We start from the raw sequence: 14,451 nt of genomic DNA, 5'->3' as shown, positions 1-14,451 counted from the left end.
TAAAAGCATTAATTTCTGCCTGCATATCATGACATATTTTTTCCAAATTCTGCATCAAAGTTTTCTTGGTTAATACCCTTTTGATTTCCAAAATGGTTTTTGTTCTATTTGTGATGCCAAACTCATCCAGTTGCTCCTTATTCCTGGTATTCAAAAAATTTATGATCCTGTTGGCTTCCTCAGGCATTTTTCCTAATTATGCTTTTTTCCTTTGAATTTCTTCCTGGGCTATCTTCACTAGATCAATCTGCTAAAAAATTACTTGGATGGATGGCCAAAATTTTTTTATGGATTAAGTGATGTTGGCCCAAAGAATTTTCTTGATTTCTGCCAGAGGCTTGTCAAAAGTGAGATCTTTTTCTAATGTTTTCACTTTATTTTCTAATGCTTTAATCTCTCTTGTTTTTTCTACAATGTTTATCTTTGAGATATCATAGCTTCGTTCCATCTTAGAAAACTATTCTTTTACCTGTTATAGCTCTGAAACTTGTAGTTTCATGTACTCCATTGACTTTATTAGTTCCTCTGTGCTTAAATTGGTAGTACTGCCCTGTGTTGTTCCTGTTGTTGTTGTACTTGTGACCACCTCTGTTGTGGCTGCTGGGATGTTTGGTGCTAATGCTATCCCAAGTGTAGAAGGGACTATTGTTGAGACTACTAGTATCACATCGAGAGGCTGGGAGGTTGACTCTCCTTGCTTGTCCTTCAATGCTTTTTCTAATGCCTACTCTATCTCATTTAATCGTTCATTAAGTTTTAAGAGTAAATCCATCATCTCTTCTTTAGTTTTTTGTTTCATGATCTCATTAGTTTGTGGATGCCTTGAAGGAGGCAGCATTAGCTGCTTTCTCAAAGCAGAAATATCTTCATCTTTCTTTTTTATTAATGCTTCTACACCCTTCACATATTTGGGATCATGTCCCAATCCAATAATTATTTCTTCTAAAGACTTTATTATGTTATCTTTAGCCTGGGAGGAGGATTTCTCCAAGTGTAGTTGGGCAATTGTATTATCCAAAGAATTTTGTAACCTATGGGCCATCATTTCCTTACCAATCAAGGTTGAATAAATCATTTCTCCAGTTTGTTTATGCAACTCAATCTGATCCATAGGGTGAATATCCTTTGCCAAGACCTCCAAATTTGTTCTGAGATAATCTGCTGCTGATTGAGGTTGTTGCACTTTAGGCTTGAAGTAGCTCATTATCATCTTGCCTTCTTTAATATCATAAGCTGACATTAATCTTTGTTGATTTGTGGGGGCCATTTGCAAATACTGATTGTAAATTTGAAGCCTCAATGGATCAGTCTTGGCTTTTATTTCTATAAATGTTTTCTTGATATCTGAGGCATCTTTCCCTGGTGGCTTGAAAGATGATACTTTTGCACTTTGCTATCTTTCTAGCTCCTGCCTCTGTGAGCTAGTGGATGTTCCTCAGAATGGAAACATTTGCTAGCTAACTACCCTTTCTTCTCTCTTACTATCTATAGTCTCTTCAACAAATTCCTCCTCTGAAAAGGGATTTAGCCTTTCCCTTTTTGTTCCAGGTTGTCCTGAAAGTCCACTGGCAGGGATATTTGTTTCCATATCTCTCTTTTTGTTCCTTTCCTCATTTAGAGGACTTTGCAAGCTTGGAGGTGCTTCTACATTAGATTGAGCTGGAGGAGTTGGCATTTGGACCTGTTCTTTGGAAGTTTTAGACTACTTAGACATTGTAGACTGTTCTGTGACTTGAATGGTGGTCTCTAATTCCTTGCCTTTAGATGTTCCTGTTGCTGGTATGCTGATTTCTTGTGGAGGTTGCTAAGAGGTTCCAGCAATGGATGCATCAATTCTTGACCTTTGAGATAGCTTGAATGGTACCTGCCCAAAAGAATCCAGGTCAAGTGTTTTCTTAATATTTTTCATAGCATTCTCAAAATTAACCTCTTCACTATCATTTTCTACTAGGTTCCCTTCCCTCCATTCATCCATATTTGCAAATTGTTCAATCTCTGGAATCCTATGGTGAATTTATGGTGACAATCTGTTCTTCATTCTCCTATCACATATAAAGTTGTTGGGGTCATATGGTATCCACCCAAAACTCTTTTGTAATCTAATATGATCTTCTAAAATAATTTATGGTTCTCTCCATGCTTCCCTAGTGTTGCAGACAAAAGGGCCTAACTGATTCCTGATTCTAAGTTGAGATTTCTTCTTGGCATTATAAAAATGAATCAAGTCTGAATTTATCATTTGTCTGAAGTATTCGAATGCAAACAATCTCATTGGAACATACTTTGGTAGCTGAAAAGGGCAGAGCTCACGCCCATAAATCCTGATTTCTGTATGGTTCTTGTACATGTACCAATCACCTATTCTGTATTTCTTGGAGTGTTGTAGGATTTTCTTCATATCACCATTGTTCCTAGGGGGGAAACTCCTATCAATAAAGTGGTTGCTGGATACACAAATAGACCAATGAACTAATTATAGGTGTAAGGGTTCTCAAGGGATTTATGGAAAATGGGACTCCAAAATATGACAGACCTTGGATTTCCTTTGGTGTCAAGTTTCTTGAAATGGAAAGGGAAGTTATCTGACTGATAATACAACATAAGATGATAGATTAAAGTGTTGTATTTGAAGACTCCTTCATTGTCTAGTCTTAGAAATTGGTCATGAATTTTATTGGCAATAAAGGAGGTATAGTCATCTTTAACAGCAGGGGGTTGTCCAGGAGGAAAGATTGACAATAACACTAGGTTTACCTCATCAACGTATTCACTAGTGTTAAATCCCATAACTAAAGGTATCATATCCACTATAAGTCTTCCTATATCTATCAAGAAGGTCTATCCATAAGGAGGTGGGCCTTTGGGCTGATATTTTTCTAACATGAAGGTCTGATAGAGGCGAATGAGTTCTGATTGTGGTAATTTAGTGGATTTCTCAAGTAAATAGCCCATAGAAAGGGGAGTAAGGGTTGGACTAGGGGAAAATTGCAATATTCATTAATGGATGCAACTTTTATGGGGAATAAGATTGTTTGACTTGGGGACATAACAGCTCTGCGGTTAGGATCATAATTTGCACAACATTGATGAATTATATCAGGGAAAACATGGACTGAGGGGAGAAAATACCTGGGAGGGTTGGATTCCCATAGTCCCAAGATGTCTAAGCCATTTAAGTATTTGTATCTCACAAGGAAAAAGACCTTGAGGTGATTCTAATCAGTGGATAGGTCCTTTATTTGGAAATCTTTATCTGCAAGAGGCAGATAGTCCTGGTCCATATGGAGGGCATTGATTGGTGCGACACTCAAAGCAATGGGGTTTTCCATTTCTAGTTCTTGTGGATTCAGAAAGGAATTTAGGTTTTCTATGAAAAATGGGGAAAACAACAAGTATGGGGACTTATATGGCAAAACATAGATTGAATTAGAACTGAATTTGGTCTCTCTTTGTGGAATTTGCAATGTAAAACCAAAACTTGCAGGGTTTCAGTGGAAATTGGATAAATACCTGTATTGGGGAATTTAACAGTGCAATGGCAGGTTGGATAACAGGTTTCGGGCTGTGTCGCTACAAATTTTATGACTAGGTGACGGTTGGAAAGCTTTAACATATGACCTGGGTGTCCTTTGCATGGGAACACATATTCGCAATATAAATAATGAAAATGACATTTTGTTTGTTTTATTTAACAAAGTCGAAGTTGGCGGGATATTTTGGTTATTGGGCAGATGGCGTGCATGAGGAATGACGTTTTATCATTTGTGGAGGGCGGTAAGCGGTGTGGTGTTGCACCGCTTTTGGGTTCAGGTGGTATTCGACCAGGAGCCAGCAATCCCGTTGATTGCATGATGCGTGGCAGAGGTATGGGATGAAAACCTCTTGGTGATCGCACTTTAATGCGCGGTCACCAAGGGGGGTGTGATATCAATAATGGTCGTCGGATGAGGGGAGTGCAATCAGACAAACGATGGGCGACTAATATGGCGGAGCCTTCGCTGTGGCAGGCCCAATATAATTAAAAAGTGAATTAAACATATCAAGGTGATTGTGATAGGTCGGGGAGGTTCTTAATTAACCGTGAGGGTTAATTAATTCCTTTTTAATGCAGCAGGAGATTTAGTTTCTTAATGAATCAATGATTAACCCATTAATCCATTTTTAACACTGATTATGGTTATATTTAACTGGGGCAAGATATATAACATTTCAGGGATTTCTATATATATTTAATAATATGGGGAAGGGTGACCTTTTTTTCAGGAGTTATATAATATAAAGTAGAAATTAGTATGAAACAATGTGATAAAAAGTGCTACGTAAACATCAGAGTGTACATTTAACTTACGCTTAAGTAGGAAAAAAAGGGGTTTTATATAATATTGTGTATTTTTCCTAAGTAAAATAGGATTTTACTTAGGAAAAGACTTATGAAAGTGAATGAATTATGGTCTTAAGTACTTATGCTTTTGAAATTATTGGGCCAAGGGTCCGGTCCCTCCAGAAGTCAAAGAAATGCTCTAAGCCCCTCCATTTTAGCAAATGCCTTAGTTCTTAGCGGAATTTAGTGAATAATTAGGGAAAATGAGAAGGGGAGTTGATCATTGTGACTTTGGTTTTCTTATGATGTCTTCAATGAAATATTATCACATTTAGAGACATTATTCATCACATGTGTCATTCTGCAACATTATCTACCTACCCTACCTACTTTAACCTAGCATTTTTTCTTCTTTATTTGGGTGCACTTAGACTGGCAAACCCCTATCAAATCTTTCTTTTCTTTTACATGGGACGCCTACCTAAGTCTACACTTATTACATACAAGGGCTCAGATTAAACTATTGAGCTCCTTTTTGTTCACTCTACCTATCTACTTATCTGCCAAGATTAAACTATTTGGTTAGATATTTATTCTCTATTTCTACAGCATGAAATTGAAAAATGATTGAGCCAAGTTTAAACAATTTGGATATTCATGAATTGTGGCATAAGTGACAAGTTGCACACAATTTTTTTATTACAGAAAATTAAAAAGTAGTGGCATTTAGACTTGCACACTTTCCTGGTCTTTTTTGTTTGGGGTTCATTTTCTTTCCTTTTTTCGACCATCTTTATTCTCTTTACCCTTTGATTTTTCTTTTAGGGTATACCCTCTTTACATTTTTTAAAGTTTTTTATTTTTTGAAAATATGGAAAACCTTTGCAACAAGAAAGTGTATGAACATATTACAAAGCTCACCAAGTCAATCATGACATATGACACCTATTGGTGTAGGGGCCTAACAACATCCATAATATAAGCATAGAAATAGAAGGGAGGGAGGTTATCTGGAGAGGAGGATGTCTTTTGTCAATATTCAGTAATGGAGGTGGCTAAGTTGTCAGATAGGATAGAAGGTCAATTCATGATATAGGAATTAACACAAGCATCTACCAAGGGAATCCATTCTATTGAAAACTTAGTGTTATTTGGCAGTCCATACAATCTAAATAACATTGTTGCTACATAATTGTAAGGGTTTGCCAAAGATGATATTGCATACATAACTGATTTTTCATACTTGAATTTGTTGTCTAACATTCTCCAAGTTTGAATTAACTTGAAGGGGTCTGGATTACGTTTTGCAAAGTTAGTCACAAATTTGTTGTCGTAGATTTCCTACGGGTCAGGTATGTGATACATAGCCTTCAAGTCTTCTACCTTGAATGATCCTACGAGCTCCATCCTTGAATTATTGAACTGCCTATCTTTGATGATAAGGTTTTTGACTACCCATCTGGTCATGTCTGTGTAGGGAAGGATTTTAGTTCTTGCTCATATTCTATGAAGGAAATAACAGGAGGCATCCTTGCATTGAGGTCCTAAAGGCTTTGTCGACGTAGTTGTTGCTCTCGTAACAACAATTTTAGGAAACTCATCCTCCAGTCTGTTGTAAATTTCTTCCCAAGTTTTTGTGCCTCCAGCTGCATCACAGACTGTATCAACAAAGATAGGAGTCATCTTTGTATGCTCTGTCTCAACAATGGTCTTATTAGTTTGATTTTGTATCAACTTTCTTAAGGACATGTCTTTTATCACTTTCCTGAAATAGACAATAAATATCAGCACGGACGATATCAAGTAATTAAGATTGAAATCCTCTGTGAAATGACTTTGGAATGTGAGAAATGTTTTTATGGGATACTTGATTATAACTACCCATACCCTGGAGAATGATGATCCTCCCTCGGGCCGCTAAACATTTAATAACCTGTCAACTCATTTGTTTTAATTACTTAAAATGTAATTGTTCTGCACGCTTTACCTCCTCAATTGAAAATCGTGGTCTTTAAAGGGGTATTGTGTAATGCTTTAATAGATATTAGGTGAAATACGTTTGCGAAATTCACAACATTGGATTTCGCAAATCATTAACAGTTGTCATATGGCATGTTCAAGTTTTTTGCGAATTGCGAAATGCAATTGCGCAGTGACAAGATGAATTTATCGCAGTGGGAGACCTTTTCGCATATCACAATTTCATAAAGGATTTATAAAATAGTGATGTGAAAAAGCACAATATGCGATGTGCGATATAAGTTTCCTCCTTAGCTCATTTTGCAAGGTTGTGCTAAATTTTTCTTTAGAGTTAGGGATTATTGTCTTAGGCTTAAAAATTTAAAAGGGTCCCCATTTATAACTTGAATGCTAAAAACTGTTAGATAAAAATGGGGGGGTTGTTTCATAGTACAACAATTAGCAATTCACTTGCGAGAACAAGTTATCTCCAAGTAATTTTATGAAATTTCTAAAAACTTTCAAAGTAATTGGAGTTATAAGAATAATGATTTCATGAGCTATAAGGTAAACAACATTTCTCTTGAACAACCATACTTGCTTAGGCCCATCTACTTAATTACTTCACCCTTGAAATGATAGAAATATAAATATTAGCATCAATGAATAATAGGGTTTAAAATAATATAGTAGGTGCCTCCTGCAGATTAGTTTTTTGGTTTCATACTAATTTATCACAGATAGAGCCTTTACTGCCAGCAGATGTTCATAGCCTTGACGAGGTTACCTTTAAACCAACAATGATCCATTATCCCATCTGTATGAATTTTCAGATTTCAAAAAAATATTCATTTGAATTGAATCTCTTTTGGAATTTATCTCTTCTTTTTTACCTTTTGATTGTAAGCCCTTAAAATTCATTGTCTATGAGTGGTAACCTACTGATGACAATGCCATTCATTAGTTGTAAATAAACTGAACAAGCTAGCTCTTGATGAGACCCCTTGTCTTCTGATCAAGAAGATCATTAGCTATTACCCTATTGTAATATGCAGTATTGGTAATATCAGTTTTAATTACTTCCCTATGAACATGGTAAATAAGCTCGTGATGAGACTATTTATCTTTTAAGTTTTTATATTTTAGAAATACACTCTAAAAAAAGAAAACTTTAATAGATGGGGTGGGCCATTGGAATTTTTAAGGGTCTTGGGTAATAATGATAGAGTTTTTTAAGATATTGATCTGCAAGAAGTCCTTGCTAGGTTAAATATTCTTTCCTTGACTGATAAAAAAACCTTCATATCCTATAAAGATAAGAGTTTTTTGTAAAATAATATTTTTTAAGCAAGATCAAGTTTTTCCAAAGGGATGAAGTTTATTTTAGTACTCAAATGTCCTAATTGTTCCATTAAACTCCAACTTTCTTATGAAAGTGAAAAAGCCAAAATATTATCAAAGAATTATTTTGAAAATCCATGAGTAAATACTAGTTTAACCATTATTTTCCTAAAAAGCAAATATATTACAAAACTGAAAGATGTTATCTCCTAAGAAAATTACTTTTTCAACATTTTCCCATTGATGGGCAAAGAATATTTCCTACCAGACAAGTCTTGTAAGAGAAATGTTGATGGTCCGATTTTTCCAATAATCTGAAAAAGGCCAAGGCATAGTCTTTGGAATTTGGTATATCTACCCTTTTCCTCATGTGCCTTGTCCCACTTCAGGACTAAGTCACCTACTTCAAGGGATTTTTTACTGGTGGAAGTTGTATCAAAAGAAGCTTTGACTATTTATTGGTGATGGAAGTGGGTTGCTTTAGCCTTTTCTCTTTCTTCTTCGAGTTTGAGGATTTGAAATTTTCTAGTCTAGAGAGAAGATGAAGGTTTTTCATTGATAAATTGTATTAGGGCAAGAGATGGTATTGCTACGTTTGTGGGAATAACAACTTCTTTTCCATAAACTAAAGCAAAAGGAGAAGAACCAATTGAGGCTTTCCAAGTAATCTTGTATTCTCATAGAGCAAATGTCAATGCTTTATGCCAAATCCTATGCTTTTGATCAATAGTTCTTTTGATAATTTTGATGAGGTTTTTGTTTGTTGAATCTGCTAATTCATTACCTTGAGGATAATAATTAGCTAAATATTTAACTTGAACCCTCGCTTAAGAGCGAATTCTACCTTTGCATTCCCAGACAAGTAAGATGCATTGTCAAACATTAAAGCTGAGGATAAGCCAAACCGGGTAATTATGTACTGATCAATGAAATCTATGATGTTTTCCATATTAGCTATCTTTAATGGGACAACTTCTACCCACTAAGTAAATTAATCAGTAGCTGTGAGGATGTACCTATGCTGCTTGGAAGAGTTAGGAATAATCTCACCAATTATATATAATCCCCATTGTTCGAATGGTTTTTGGATTTCTTTCTCTTCCAGCCGTAATTTGACAAGTTTTGCACTTCCTTGCATATTCATGTGCATATTAAAATATCATTAGCTAGTAATATACTGCATGTAGGGTTTTATGAGCAGTAGTATTTCCTCCAAAACATCCACCAGCTACTCCACCATGTAATTATTGCATGACCCTCTCAGCCTCAGGTTTCTCTAAGCATCTTAACAAAACTGAATCATAATTCTTTATAAAGAATACATCATTGACTAGCTCATATTGATTTGACTTTAATCTTGAAGCTGTCTTTATTTTATAATTAAGGTGCATAGGAGCATATCCATTTTGAAGATAAAATTTCAAATCAGCATATTGTGATTGTGTATCATTGAGGCTTACCTCTGATATTTGCAATTCATTACCTTGATATTCTTCTATTGGCAACTATGAAACTCCTGTTAACATCCTACAAAAACCTTGGACCCTAACAATTTTAGCTGGATGAATTTCTACATCATATTCTTGGAGTTCAATTACCCAATTTTCTCTTTTCTCCCCTACTTCTCTTTGAATCAGTAGTTGTCTTACTGCAGGGTAGGGTACAACTATCTTTGTATGGGTTTTAAGAAAAAAAGGCTTCAAATGCTTCAGAGTTTTAAAGAACGTAAATTTTTGCTTTTCTACAGTTGAATAATTTAATTCAGCACCTTGTAAGTTAGAACTGAAAAAGGAGATGGGTGCTTCGATGTTTTCATCATTCAGTTGTGTCAAAATTGCAGCATACAAAGAATCAGATGAAAAAGTATATAATACAAAGGGTTTGAGAAAGTCAGGAGTTGTTAATGAAGGGGAATTAATAATGGATTTCTTTATCAACTCAAATGATTCTCTTTCATCTTTGCTCCATCTGAAAACTTCATTTTTTCTTATCATGGCTTGAAGGGGTAAGACTATTTGTGAAAAATCTAGGACAAATCGTTTAACAAAATTTATTTTGGCCCTGGAATGATTGCATGGTTTTATTATTGTGTGAGAGGGGAATTCTTTATATTTCTTGGACTCTATCACGATCAATGTAAATTCCTTTCTTGTATACTATAAACCCAAGGAGTTTGCCTTTTGGTAAAGCAAAATAAACTTTTTTGGGGTTTAAGAAAATGCCATATTTCATGCATATTTCAAAGATGTGCTTTAGGTCACTTAAATGATCATTCCTATCCTTGGAATAGACTGTGATATCATCCTAGTAAATAAGAATTGATTTTTTTTTTAGACCTCTAAAGGCAATGTCCATAGCACGTTGAAATGTGGCACCAACATTTATGAGTCCAAAAGGCATTTTTTGATAGGCATATGTTCCCCACTTGGTCTTGAATGTTGTCTTTAATCTGTCATCTGGATGCACAAGGATTTGATTATATCCTGAAAATCCATCTAGAAACGACATTAATTCGGAACCTGTAACTGATTGCAGTACCTATTCCATAGTAGGCAGAGGAAAATTATCCTTTTGGCAAGCTTTGTTTAGGTTTCTAAAATCAATGCAGATCCTAATATAACCATTCTTTTTCCTCATAGGAACTATATTTGATACCCATTTAGAATTCATGATAGGGAAGATTATCTTTGCCTTCAAAAGCTTGTTCAATTTAGATTAGATTTGACTTTCAAGCGTCGGGTGAATTTTTTGAAGCTTCTACTAAACTGGTTTTTCATTTGAAGTCATGGGTATGGAATGTTGAATTATAGAGGTATCATATATTTTGGGATCTGCATAATCCCAAGTGAAGAAACCTTTATATCTTTTCAATAACCTGATGAATGATTGTTTTTCTTGAGATGTTAGGTCAAGACCTAGGTTGATATTTTGAGGTTTCTCATTTGATCCTAGGTTTACTACTTCAAATCTCAGAGTAGAACTTTGAGTTTTGGAATTAGTAATTTTCTTGAACCTATCTTTCAAATCATAAAGGTCTTCCATCTTGACCATAGACTAGGAATTGGGTTTAGATCAAGATTATTTTTTATTTCTATATCATGCTCATGTTTGTCTATGATCTGCTCTTCGTATGATCCTTTTGACGTAAGGAAATTTACAATATCGACATCATTAATGAACACTCTCCAATTTGTTATGTTGTTGGGAATAGATGGTTTAAATAATTCTATTGAAAACCTGTCTGGACTAAAGTTTTCTGATGGTATAAATCTAGATGCCACATTAGCAAGTAAGTCAACACTTGTGTTTTAGAGTCTAAGGATTGAAGAAATGTTGAAAGTAGCAAAATGAGAAGTCAATTTATGAGCTAAATATTTATAGTGTTTAAGATGATCATAAATGCAGTGAATTGTATTTCTCACCTATTTCACAATTATTCAGAGTCACCATAGACTCGAAGATATTTGGCATTAAGACCGATGGCTTTATACAGTCCTGGGATCGGTGCTTCATATTCAACGATATTATTTGTACACTGAAATTCAAGTTTGCAAGCCAACATAATTTTCTCTCCTTGTGGATTGATCAAAATGCATCTTGCACCTACACTGTCTTCTGATTTAGAACCATCAAAATAAAGAGTCCAGAACGAAGAGTAATTATAAACTTTATCAATTAAATTTAAACACTTGGAAGCATCTATTTGCAATAAATTCTCAATTTGAGAAACTACAAAATTATCTAAAAAGGGAGACTTTTGAGCATCAAAAGATCCTAAATAAGACTCCGTTGAATAGTTTCCAATGATGTTATTAGTGAAGGAAACAGGTTCATTGCTTCCCTCAAAGTGTGTGACTATATACTTCATGAATTTTTCTCGGTCTATCCTGATTTGGTTTGGTTTACTGTTATGTGGCAACCACATGTGGGACCAGTCAGTTGCAAAATAATTGTGCAACTTTTCAAACCAATCCCTGTTAAGAATCAAACCATAAAATTCAAGAATACCAACCACTAATATATTAATTATTTGTGAGACTTTTGGATTAGAGGAAAGCCTAATTGAAATTGATGTTATCTCTCCAAGTACCTCTACTTTCGTCGTGTCTAACTGAACTATGCGTACAATATATTTTTCAGGTGTAATGTTTAATTTAGCACACACAGCGCTTGGCATTATGTTTGACGAGGCTCTTGAGTCAACAAGGCAATTATGAACATTCCTGTTGAAAATTTCATAAGTAAGTAGAAAGGGAGGGACATGAGAGATAGATTGATCGACAATCAAAACTAGATCTAAAGGATCTACTTTGTTTGAGGATGAAGGAGGTTTTCCATATTGTAGGCAACTAAAGTAACTACAACAGATGGTAGGGGAGATACTAGAACTACTTTTAATTCTCGTAATATGGTCTTCTATTGTTGTTTGATTTTAGTGAGCTTATGCAACGTAATGTTAGCTCTAGTCTTTTTCATGTGTTCCACTATATTGTATTCGACTATATCCAAGATTACTAGTGTTTTTGAAGAATTTGAGGAGTCTGGAGGAATAGCATCGAGCTGGCTGGTTTTAGATTTCTTAGTTTCTATTTTCTCTTTTGTAGGAGTAGCAGTTTTTTGCTTCTGATTAGTGGTAAACATGTCAAGAGAATTTTTGCTTCTAGTATTTATTGGCATTGCTTGTGCCTCTTCTTCTATTGGGAGAACAAAATACCACATCCCAGTCAGTTCAATTTCTTTTTTTGTTTTAACTTCTTCATCGTTTAGTGAATTTTCTGTTGATCCTTGGTCAGATTCAACATTTGAAATGGTCTTTAGAGGTTGTGATGCAGAAGAGGAGTTATTTTTGAATGATCAGAAAGGTCTTTTAGGAGTAGAGGATTCTGCTACTTGTTTTTTAATTTCTACCATTTCATTTGACATTGTTTTTAACACTTTCTAAAGGCCTTCCAGATAGAAAGGGTCCTTTAAAGTTTTATTTTTAGAGTCATCTTTAGAAGTTAATTTCTTGGTCTTCCTTTCATCTATTTGTGATTTTTTTTCTAAAGCTAAGATTCTTCTTTCCATTCATAGGGCTTCTTTCATGTTTTCTAAAGGGTAGCCTTATTGGCCCTATCTACAAAGATTGCAATATTAGAAGGATGAGATAATATATACCATTCTATTTGTACATCTACAGCAGGTTTAGAGGCAGTTGGGATTTTTTTTAGCAATTTGTTAAATCTGGAGTTGAAATATTTGATCTTTTCACCTGTATTAGCTTTTAAATTAGAAATATCATTGATGAAGGATGCTACAGTTCTGTCATCACCAAATTTTGCAAGAAATACTTCTTAAAAAGTATCCCAGTCTCTAATTGAACCCACTGGAAGGGGAAAATACCAAGATCTAGAAAATCCTTGGAATGTATAAGGAGACAATCTAATTACAACATCTTCATGTGTAACCCCATTGAGATTCATGGCTAACATAAAAAAAATTAGATATTCTTCGGCCGGGAGAGCATCATTAGGATTATACTTAGGCAGCCATTTTTCTGGATTTGTTGGGAGAACATTTGGATTTGCAACAAGGACAACACCAAGATTCATCCAATGTTGAGCAGGTTGATTGGCCATAACTTGAGTTAAGGACTAAGAAAATGGGAAGGTCAGTCCAAAACTAGGTATAGATGGTGAAGAACTTACTACTGGGTTAGTACTGATAATTGTAGTACTAATAGGGGAAGTGGATATTTGAGAGGTAGTGGATTGAGTAGAAGTGGATGAAGGAATAGATAGGTGGAAAGGTGAAGTGATCTCGCTAGTATATGATTCAGAAGCTGATGAAGTGACTTTCCTACATCGTGGAGGGATAGGGAACTCAAAAGGAGTGACCCAAAGTTTCTCACTTTGCAGTCTAGTCAATACACTAGTTTGTTGTAATAAGGAGGTAACACATTCTTCAGATAACTCGGGTCTCTCTAGCTTCTCAATAGAAATTTATATATGTTCCAGTTTCTGTATCAAGGAATGAACTTCGGGAGATTCGGGAATATAATATGGAGATGGTGGTTGCCTTACTACTTAAGGAGACGAGGGAGATGTTTCTAGAACTTCATATTCCTGATCAGGGGATTCTGAATGAGATCTAGAAGGTATAGAAGTGGTGGAGGGGTTTTGACTCTTGTGAATGCTTTCTGAATGATATTTAGGTTTATATGCCATTCACAGTTGGAGGCCCTCATTCTAGCACCAAAATGTTGTAGCTTCAGAATTCTACAGCCGAAACATGGGGGATAACCACCCAGTCTGAACCTTAAGTCAACTCCTTTTCCATTTGAAGTGGTGCCTCCGACTAGGGATAATGGGACCAGTTTCCCAATGTGGGTTTTAAGATGAGAGTGGGTGGTTTATGAATGTTTTGCAATATAATAATGATAATCTAAGTGTTTTATTCTATGATGCAATCTCTTTAACTCAACTTATTCTAATATAAACCCGGGTGTTTTTTGGATGGTATGTGATCTACAAAGATATTCTTTTAATAGGTGATAATAAAAATTGAACACAATTAAATGGAGATGATAATGTAAAAGATAATTCCTTTGCCTAAATAGTTATTCAAAGGAATTTATAAAATATATGGCATGTCTGATGAGTTATATATGAAAATTAAAACCTCAGTTATGGCATCAATACAAAAGTGAAATTAATGCTTCACAAAAACAATAAATCTCACATGTAATTCATGGAAAACAACTTTTACCACTAATTAGATGTTAACAGAATTATCCATACATGATAATAGTACCAGATGTATGAAGTCCTGCTCATTTGATGAATGACATA

At 34.9% G+C, this 14,451-nt stretch overlaps 1 pseudogene; it reads left to right on the top strand.

Annotated features, from left to right (window-relative positions):
* LOC149242671 (uncharacterized) overlaps positions 1-3,875 on the top strand; it is a 66,358-nt pseudogene extending 62,483 nt beyond the window's left edge.
* The last annotated feature ends 10,576 nt before the right edge of the window (positions 3,876-14,451 follow it).

The sequence above is a fragment of the Pinus tabuliformis genome, chromosome 8 (genome assembly GCF_031772625.1).
Source record: "Pinus tabuliformis cultivar Carrire ecotype Pingquan chromosome 8, CPIR1, whole genome shotgun sequence".
NCBI classification, from domain to species: domain Eukaryota; kingdom Viridiplantae; phylum Streptophyta; class Pinopsida; order Pinales; family Pinaceae; genus Pinus; species Pinus tabuliformis.
Note: the sequence above shows the minus strand (reverse complement) of the source record. Positions and strands in the feature narration are given on the sequence as shown.